We start from the raw sequence: 10,541 nt of genomic DNA, 5'->3' as shown, positions 1-10,541 counted from the left end.
AAATTATCTTCTAAATTTTGAACTTTCATTTTGTTTGGTTAAATAAATGATTTACTCTAAAAAAATTGTTATTATTCACATCTTAGAATAATAATACATTTTCATGATAATATAAGTATGAATCAAAGAAAAACAGGATAAAATATAAATAGTTAGCTTTTAATTTGGAACGTCTGTTTTAATGATGATTATATTAATTATATTGGATTATTAGATTATCTGTATTAATGTCATTAATGAGTAATTTTAAAATAACTAATAATTAAATATAAGAACTGTAATGGGAAACATTTATTAATAATCTTTATTAGTGTGGAGATCTTAAATCTTCATGGGGTTAATATTCCAATATGGTGATAAGCAATTTAGTTTTTTTAAGATGATTAAGACTAACTAAGTTCCAAAATTGCAAGAAGTTAAGATGTCACTTATAATTTATTATCACATAATCACTTAACAATTCACAAAATCTATCTATACAGATAGTAGCAAAATATAATATGTATTGTAGACAAAAGTATCGAGAAAAAAGGGTGCATATTCATTGTGAGTCTAAAATTGACTTCTACTTTTTTTCAATGGATTTCTACGTCATATACATCCAGGAAACTGAAGGATTCTTAACAATTAAATATTTGTCTCAGAATATGAGACGGGGAAAAACTCAACTTTGGAAGCAACAGGATTCCAGAGTTTCAACGAAGGAGCTGTGGATGAGAAATGAAACTCTTGGTTCGTCACTGGGTAATTCATTTGGGAATTATTTCTTATTGCGGAACTCTCCAGTTCTAAATTATTATATATATGTAATATCAGAATAGAATATGCATTATAGACCTAAATATCCAGAAAAGAGAAGCAAATTATCTTTACGAGTCTATAATTATGCTGCACTTGTTTTCCAATGACAAAAGAGACTCAGGTGTGAGATTGAAGTGTCCAGGCTTTATAATTATCCGTTTAGGCTGTATATAAAAAAATTAAACTTATAAATGGAATTGATATAAATGTGATAGAGATGAGTAATTTCTCCGTTATATACATCAAGGACACTAAAGGACTCTTAATGGAATAGTTTTCTTAGAGTAGGAGATGAAGCAGAGTTGAATTTCTATAATTTCTAAGAAGGAGCTGTGGATGGAGGATGACAACTCTCTCTATTTCTCATAGAGTCTTTCTGTCGTTTAATAGAACTCATTAGTTCTTATATTAGAAGTATATAATGATTCCGTAGAGGATCTGGAGGAATTTATATATAGGAACAATGATTAACGAGATCAAAAGTCACTATCACATACCTTGACATGAAGAGACACTTGCTCAATCAGCACAAGATCCACTGACTGAGTGAAACCCTTGTTCAAGGGATCTCGATTTAAGAGTCGAGATCCCTTAAAGTGAGTATCAGAAGACGTGTGAAAAGGATATTCATAAGAACGGGAATTATGGATGGATGCAGAACCATATATTTGATTGTTCTAAAGGAGAGCTCCATCCAAATGACCATGAATGAAATATATTTCCATGCAGTTTCAACTCCTCACTTCTCTCTCCTTCCTCGTTCTGCTTTAAGTTCCCCTTTATATATTCTCAAGGAAACATGTTATAAGGCGAAAACGTCACTAGAACCCATAAATTTATCTAGGAAGCTAATATGACTATGAGTTCCGAAATAGTTGTTCTATTTAAAAAATCTGCCGTCTTCCGAAAAAATATAGATATAAAACTGTCCCCATATTCTCCACTGTCTCCATAAAGTCCAAGAACCATTTTATTTGAAGTTTAGCAATAAATGGTTTTTTGATTAATTACTAGTAAATTTAAAAAAAAAGAACAATAAGGTATATTTGTAATATTAAGTTAAAGAAGTATGGGTAAAATAAAATAAAACATAAATAAAAAATGATTAATTATAACGAAAAATATTAATTATAAGGTGTAATAGTAGCTATTCACAGATAATGAAACAAATTAATAATAACAAACGACACTAAATATTACAAACGGATTCAACAAATTATTAGGAACAAAAGATACGAAATTGAAGTTATTAACACTAAATATTACAAATGGATTCAACAAACTATTTGGGACAAATGAAAATTATAAATATATGAAAATAATGAGACATTTTTATTCAGAAAAAATTACTATTTATGAGTAGAAATAAAATCTGTCTTTTTCCTATCATACTTCAAATTCCATGTAGAAACCTCATTTTTCGTCATCTAATTAATTTGTAAAACTAAGAAAAGAAAAAGTGAATTAATATGTTCAGTATTTAAAACAACTTATACTTATCTTTAATAAATTATACTTCAACATGTTGGAACCCATGGAGCATACCCAATTCTTAATTCGAAGAAACTTATGTTAGACAAACTATTTGTACGCCATTTGAAGCTAAGATTCCCTTTGACACCATTCATGTTGTAGTAGTTCTTGACCATATTACTGTAGTTATCTAACACCTTACCTCGGAGATTATGAACATTTAACCATATGTTAATCCTAAATTTCAAGAAGTATATATTTAATTAATGTTTGAATGTTTAAATACATCAATAATAACTTACCCTTTTCGTTACATGAAGAAAAGGATATTAGACAAACTATTTGTACGCCATTTGAAGCTAAAGCTCACTTTGACACCATTCATGCTGTTGTTCTTGACCATATTACTGTATTTAGGAATAAATGTAAATTATTCTTAAAAAACTTATTTGATAAATACTTACTCTTACGAATCTAATATTTCAACATTCCATTTTATAATGAGCTTGTTCCTGACACATTTTACTGATAAACAGGAACTTATTTTTTGTATGAATGGCTCTCAATATGCTGATCATCCTCTCTAAGACACAACTTGCAATAGGTATGTTTCTGTAAATTGTCTCCTCAGAATTTGCCAGGTCTCGCAAATCGTTGTACGCTAGATTTTAATCTAAAAATGTATTTAATTTGGTCTTGAATGGCTTTAGCTTGATATCGACGCGTAAATGTTCCAGAATAGTCAAGCTAACAAGTAAAGAGAGTTTTCCTTATAACACAGTAATGGCCTTGGTAATGGGGTTCAGATTATTATTGGTTATTGACAATTCTTCATAAATAAACTCATTATCTATAATCTCCTTAGCTTTAACGACTGTTGGTGTTTAAATATTCCCTGATTACTTCGAAGTTATTGAAATAGTAATCAACTGCTTTCAACCAAGTTCCCTAGTGTGTGACGATAGGAGCTGGAGGTAAGGGACTTTGGAAAGAAGCAGTGAAATTTTTATTTCTTAATCCCGCATTCAAAAACATTTTTTTTAATTTCTGAAATGAGCTCATTTGTCTTTGGAAATTCTTTAAGTGCAAGTTCAGCCATGTTATGGAGTCCATGAGCTACACAAATAATATGTTTCAAATGGGAGTAGCTTCTTTTGAGGTCTTCCCCCGCTTTTTTACAGTAGGACGCTTCATCCGTTATGAAAACTTTTAACTTATTTTAAAAAAAAAGTCCAAACCAAGTGTTAGTTGAATACTATTAACGACAAAATTTGCAACATAAACGACATTAGCAACTTTTATTTCATTCATGTTGATTAGATAAGGACGACCAAAAAAAATGGCCATCCAAAGGATCCATCAATATAGCTGTCATTAATCGTTCCTGGTTGTATCAACTGCTATGAAAATATTCTTATCTCCAATATTCCCTTTAATTTTGGAGATTACATCCTTGCGGACAACCTCCATTATTCTATGAAAAGCCCTTCTACTAGGAAGGGTTCTGCTGGCATATTTTCATAAACTTTGAGAAAATGGGGGTTTCCACGGTCAAAAAAGGTATATTTCAGGAACCTAACATCTTTAAGAGGTCGATGTTAAAGTTGTCAGAATCATCTTGAGTCAAATGTTGATCGTATGCATTCATATTCTTGATGTGGAACGAGGACATTAAGTTTCGTTTGACTCTGGAGGGGGGGGGGCTGTAAGAGTACTTACATCGACATATTCGACAAAAAATTTCGCTGTCGTCCTTCAGTAGCTTCAATTTTCATGCCCTCCATTAATTTCAATCCCGGCGTATTGATAATGTTTTTTCGGCATTTCCCTAATTTTATTGTACAAACTCAAAGGTACTCGGAAAACAATACATTCTTTGAGATGTTAGCTTAACAATAATTTGAGAAAGAATAAATAAATAAGATAAAAAAAGAAATTCTACCAACTGTTTTCCTTTTCTAATCTCAAAACAGTAATAGAACTGACCAAATAGCCTAGCTTTAGCTATGACAGACGACTACAGACGCAACAGCTGTCATCCTTTCCACCGCCTCATGGAAGCCATCACTGTCGCTAAAGGCGGCTACATTAATGGTTAAGAGAGCTCAGACATACATCTATTCATAGTATTAATTTGGTGTAAATTCTATAGTTAATTAATAAATTAAATATTGTTGAAGTTTAAAATTCAAATTGTTCAGATTTAAATGGACTACTCGGTAAGAGTAAATATAGCATCCTATAAATATTTTAACCTACTAACCAGTATAAAATAATACATGTGTGCGCGTCTAAAACTGAATACTCTGAAATTTTTCAAAATAGTTAGATCATTCTGTGGTCGACGAATTAATTTATTTGATATGAAAGATGAGAGCCTAGACACATGTCTATTCAATATGGCCGCCCATGTTCTCCACTACCAACTCCAGTTTAGACCGGTACTTGCTACATGAAATGGCGATGAAGCTCTGGTCGAGGTTGGCTCAGGCAGTCTTGAGGGTAGACTTAAGCTGGTCTTTGGACTTGTATTGGACTCCCAACAGCATCCCCTTTAAATGTCCAAACACTGCAAAGTCAAGTGGCGAACAATCAGGGGAGTGAGGCGGCCAAGAATTCTGATCGAAGAAGGCTGGAGTCTCGATCTGAAGGAGCTCTTGGGTAAAGTTGCTAGTGTGGGAGCTGGCACCGTCCTGCTGCCACCACCACCTGTCCCCGTAAGTAGGCCTGGCCCAAGGGAACACTTTGTCCTTCAATTATTGGCAGTACGTCCCGGAGTTAAGCCTCTCATGGTCCTCCAAGAAGAGGAGATCACATTTCATTCAGACTTTTTCACGGCAGCAACCATTTCGTCCGACCTTCGAGGCCTTGACTTAGATCTTGTGGTCGTCTCAGGAGTCCCTTTGGCTACCACGCTATAAACGGTGGTGCGGCTGCAGTTCAGAACCTTGGCAATTTCATTGGGAGTTTTTCCCGGCGCGGAAAGTTTTAAAATTGCGACTCGACGTCTCTCCATATTATTTGCTGTTGTTTCACTGTTGCTATTTAGATTTTGCTGGAGTTTTTTTTTTATAACTAGTCAAGACTCTTGCCTCGAAGTATGAACCGGTTTCAACTCAATAAACACGAATATGTGCACACCTGTATTAAATGAAAAGGAAAATAGAAACTGAGAAAGATAAGTTGGGTGATATATAAGTGAGTTTGATAATCCGGTTGTTGGGAAATCCATAGATTATACAAGCCAACAACAAGATATATAAGATACCATATCTAAATTTAACAGCCTGGTTTAAGATTTTTATGAATCTTTCAGTATCAAATCTAGTTTTCCATGTTGTTGTTTTTTTTTTTGTATTTTTACGCTTTTAGTCAATTTTAGGAAGATAAAAATCATAAATAAACATGAAAATAGATTTATTTTCTGCATAATTTTAAGTTCATTTTATAAATTTATATTAAAAGATCCAATCCAAAAAATGATTTTTTTTTTACTTGATTTTGTTTGTAAATAAACAACACCTTACTTATTACTTATTTGTTTAAGAACAAATATAATTCATTTAATGCAAAAAAAGAAACAAGAAGATTTTGATAACATTATCAAGAAAATACTTGCTGGTAGTGGTTTTATTTCAGAAGGAATATTAGTAACTTGATTACTATTTTATTAAGACAAAAATCACTCGAAGTTAATGTAATAATGTATAAAATTTCCATAATTACTAGTATATATATATATATAATAAAACACTCGCATTTATAGTGAAGAGATTGAACATAGCCCCTGAAAGATTATACAAAACAGTTAAATAGATACTTTCCCATGCTAGAATTTCAATAGCTTTAAGCATTATAATTGTATTAAAGTTGGGTTCTATGTAGTATGTACCTACATGTCTACATATTAGAATTTCATACAACTGCTTCCAGCTAAACGATACTCTGCAATATTCTATACTACTACAATGATCATACACATCTCAATATTTTATTTATTCAAGGATGAATGAATGAACTTTCATGCCATTTAGTAAAGAAAAAACAACCCACACAAATATCATCCGTATTGTATTAAAACGTTGGTTTTCTTTCCTCCATAATTGATTAAAATATTTTTGGATCATAGCTATGTTATGAACTGAGGAGTAGGTTTGAACGAGGGTGTTCGGAAAAGTTTCAGACCTCAACGTGAAGATGACAGCACTCGTAAATAAAAGCTAGCTAAATCTATTGATAGTTACTCACCAAAATCTCAGCCAATTTGGACGCAAGGTTGTTAGGTATTGCTCTGTTGGCGCAGTTTAGCTACAATTAATCCTAGGTTAAGATAAAACTTATATACATCATCATACACCTGAAACACAAAACTAGTACAAATAGTGTATTGCAATTATTTTTGTCAAATGAAGAGGAAATCACTTCCGTGAAAAATTATTCTGCAAAAGAAAACGCCCTGTACTATTTGGAGTAATTACAAAGATGGAAGCATCGATAGGAGAAGTGTAAAAAGTTACTAACAGACTATGTAGAAGAAACAAGAATAAAATTCAGAAAAAATATCTTGTATCTTTGCTAGGTCGGAAACTTTTCAGACACCCCTCGTATTATCCAAACCCTGAATATACTCGTTTGTTTATAAAGGGTTCAGCAACAAAACTTCTTTTTTATATATATAATGTGTGGCAATTAAGAGGTAGCAGCAGTAGTGATGTGGTCGTGGTTTCATTTTAGAAGCGATATTGAAAAGTTTCCTTTGAAATACTCGCAAAAGTCAGTTGCTATCATATATTGGAATAGTGAAGAACGTGCGTTTGCCCTCAAAAATAAATATTGACAATATAGTATTAAATAATTATTTTACAAAATTAAAAAAATTGCTATTCAGCTCATGAGTTGTTATTGGTGCAAGCTATGACAATCAGGAAATTGCTTCAATTTTGAATACATAAAAACGAATTTTAAATTCATTTTGCAAAAATTATTTGAACGCAAATTTATTGCCCGATAATGAGTCTAAAGAGGTGAAATGGTGCCTTCAGATCCAGTGTCATACAGTAATTCTAAGCTAGTGCAAGTAATTGGGACTTAATGTATTTTGGAAAAACCAAGATTTATAAGACCTTTGTGGAATCGCCCATAAACAATTATTTGATCAACTAATCGTCCACAACAATAAAATAAAGCAAGGTGTCAATTAAACTATACATATAATTGAATACAAATTATCCCATTAGAACCTCTTTATGAAAAATGGGAGCGGATATAAAAATACCAAAGTTCGGATTGTACAATGTATGAAGGTAAACTGTCGGATATATTTTTCCAAATTGTGTAATACAAAACTAAACTTTAAATGTATATGAGGATTATGATTTTTTTTTTTTTTTTGATTTATATAAATTGTTTTATTGTTTTTTTGGAAAAAGGAAGTTATGTTATCGCACCTTGTACATATCTGCCTTGATAAATTTACATATTAACATATGAAGCAAAAAAAAGCAAGAAATTCGTTATATTTGAGGATAAATAAATAAAAAGGCCCTCAAAATATCTATGTCTATATTTTTCGACCAATAAAGCATGATGCATACTTACACACGAAAGGTTTCTTTTTATTTATTTATAAATATACTACGTTTATTGATAGGTTTTTATAGATGTATTTTGTAACTAAGTTATGCTGTTAGTATGTTTTTCACGTTAGTTTTTTTCTGGACTTAGATAATATCTAGAAAAATGAAAAAGCATCAAAGTATATCTTTTATTATTTTTTTTTCTTACCATTTTTCTGATAAACTTTCTCTAAGTATATAAAGACATGTGTATGTAACGGGTGTGGCAAAAAATCTTTACACATCCCTTTTGCTACATAAATCAAGGTTTTTGTGAATGCAGAATGCGGTCAAATTATAAAAATAAATAGAAAATGAAATAAACAAAGAAAACTAGATCTTCCTAAGTGTCTTAGAAAAGCTGAGAAAATTTCATCTGAACGTGACCAACGAATTTCAGTCCCTACACTTTTGGACGCTGACTAGAAACCAAAGGAGATTGCATAGCAGTCCATCCAACATGTACCCAGACATGAACGTTACGTTCCAGCAGTATGGTGCATCTGTACACACGTCCTAAAAGGCCAAGATGTGGTTAGAGGAAAACTTGCCTTTCTGGCCAAAGAAAGTATGCCCCCCCCCTACTTACCAGATACCGACCCATTGGACTTCGCTTTTTGGGTGAATATTGAGTCCAAGGCCTGCGCCGTCCGTCACCCAAATATCAACAAACTCAAGGACACCGTCAACTAGCTCTGGGATGCCATGTCTGAGAACTACATCTGTAAGGAGTACAAGGCCTTTTGTAGCCGCCCGAAAGCCATCATTGCTGCCAAGGGGGGCTAGGATCAATGATAGGGTAGCCAGAACGTAATATTAGTTATTTTGTTTTGTTGCTGAAATACATCATAATAAAGTTCTAAATTCAAAGTATAAATAAAATTTCCCGCACCTGGTATATTGTGTATATGACTATCTGTTATCAAGGTAAAATTTTGAGCAACAAAAGATGGTTTCAGATGGGAAATAAATGTATTTAACGACACCTTGAATATGTTATGACACTTGGAGCAAAGAAAAAGTAATCTATTTTTAGTGTAGTGTTCCTAGGATGTCATATATATTCCTCAATTCATACCGCTGTTTTCGAGTATATGGATAGCATACACGTACATTAGGGGTTATCATATGAATAAAAAAGTGAGATACATCATTCCTCTTTTCTCGATAGTTGCATATTGATAAAAGGAACTCTTGCAAATAAATGAAATTGATATCTATAACTGAAATAATAGTTCCTTTTTTTTTTTTTTTTTTCCTTTTTAATAACTAACAATTTTAAACAATATATAAACATTTTTAAGAAAACAATTATTTTTTACAATAAATTCATAGATCAGCATTTTATACCTCATATTGATTCTTCGGTTTTTTTTTATTCTAGAGTTGACAAAATATATCCATCTTCAACGTGCCAATATTGTAAAATGGAAGAATCAGAAATACTTGTTTGTGACCAGTCAATCATATTGAAAAAATGATCAGATTGAAAGTTTATTAAATCAGGAACTTTAAATTGTCTTTGTGGTTCGTATGTCATATTTGCAGTTAAAACATTTTCCAATTCATTTTTTTCTAATTTTGGAATCGCTATCAACCAAACCAGTTATTAATATATTTTCATGATGTGCAAAAAAATTATTTCTTCTAAGAACTTTTTGGACAATCAGAACAAGATCCTTGTCTATATCTTTCAATCAGGTTATTGCATATTGAAAATGCCTAGCACATTCACTACATGTTGGATTGAATTTTATCTTAACCCATATCGGAGCATAGAAATTTAAAATAAATCTTACAATTTTCAAAATTTTATTAGTGGGATTTGATTCAGATATGTAAAATCTTAAAATTCTATAGGCTTTAGTTTCTAAAGCGATTTTTTTTTTTAGTTTTTTTAGATGACTTGTCTGGTGAAAAAGAATTTGATGAAATTTTTCAGGATTGAATAACTAAAGCGATTTCATAAAGGTATAGCTGATTGGAACTTAAATTTTTCAGTAAATCTGTGGAAATTAAAATTACTTTTCCTGGAAATGGATTGAATTCAACTATTGGTCTTTTTGATACATCATTGTAGATTTCCTATTGGTCCCTCATAAGTTCCTGGTCCTTTCTGTGGTGCATCTAACTATTTAAAAATTTATCTGAAGGGTAATTTGTTCATATGTACAAAGGCATATAAACCATTGTACTGGGCTTCCAATCGAGAGCTCAATCTTCTAATGATTTCACACAAAGTCCCAACGTTTGTATTGCAACCATCATATACAACTGTAATTAATGACTCCAAGCTTTCATGTTCGTCTATAATTGAAAGTATTTCTATTTATTGATCTTCAGCTTTTCCACTTTTCAGTAAAACATGGCCAATGTATATATGGTTGGGCTCTTAAAAGGTAGACTGTCAAGACTGGCTTTAAAATAAAACAACCATTGATTGGTTTCAAGCTTTGATCTTTTTTAACTTTTGAGAAAAATTATATTTGAACAAATGCTGTCAGTCTACCTTTAATAATAACGACATGTTCTTCTTTTTGAGTAAAGAAGACATTTCTTGGTAAGCAAATTCATGCCTTCCACCGAAGAATTGCAAATTTATCTGTATCAAATAGTCTGGATCTGTCTGCCGTTATAGCAAAATCGGCATAG

This window comes from Lepeophtheirus salmonis, chromosome 13 (genome assembly GCF_016086655.4).
Source record: "Lepeophtheirus salmonis chromosome 13, UVic_Lsal_1.4, whole genome shotgun sequence".
NCBI lineage: Eukaryota > Metazoa > Arthropoda > Copepoda > Siphonostomatoida > Caligidae > Lepeophtheirus > Lepeophtheirus salmonis.
This window is presented reverse-complemented; position numbering follows the sequence as displayed.